Source organism: Monopterus albus, unplaced genomic scaffold (assembly GCF_001952655.1).
Source record: "Monopterus albus unplaced genomic scaffold, M_albus_1.0 scaffold51.1, whole genome shotgun sequence".
NCBI classification, from domain to species: Eukaryota; Metazoa; Chordata; class Actinopteri; order Synbranchiformes; family Synbranchidae; genus Monopterus; species Monopterus albus.
Genome location: NW_018127931.1, coordinates 3,456,340 through 3,457,074, shown reverse-complemented (window position 1 = coordinate 3,457,074; position 735 = coordinate 3,456,340).

The window sequence follows — 735 nt, the reverse complement described above, 5'->3', positions numbered from 1 at the left end:
GAAAACTATTTTTGGATGATAATTTTACATGTAGCCTATAATTATTGGTGCAGTAGTTTAAACATCGACTACGATCCCTATTTAAATTAGAAGGTTATTGAGTATTAAACTTCAATTAAAATAGCAGAAGCCAAGCCTATAGTCTATATATAAATTATTGCTGTCTATATTTTTAATTGATTTATTTTCAAATAATTCTCAAACCATTTTTTTTACATTTCCATAGCACATGGGGCTGCAGCTGTTGATGATTTTCATGCGACATAGTGGCTATTGTAGGCTATATAAACATTTTAATGCAATTTTCATAATATGGCATTGTAGCTATTCATTATTTTAGGTAGGGGTATTTTTTTAATCCGTTTTATTCCGATTTAGACCGATTTTTGTACTGTTGTAAATACATTTAATTTCCCTGTTGGAGATCATTAAATGGAGGCAAATGTCTTTTCCGATTTGGAAACTTTTTAAAAACATTAAGCACTTGAACAGAGTTTATGTTTTTTGAAAATAGATGAATGGTATTCTTTTTCGGGGATAATTATAATCATTAGGCTGTTAGACTTTTTTTTTTTAAACCATCGAGTTGTTTTGTCTGGAATAGCTATTAGTGTGATACGAAATTGCACTTTCAGAAAGACATTTCGATGCTTATTCGCGCATGGTGTAATGAAACGAAAACGTTATTCAGCTTTAAACATTTTCACCACGTCTGTCTGCGTCTGCTGCCTCCAG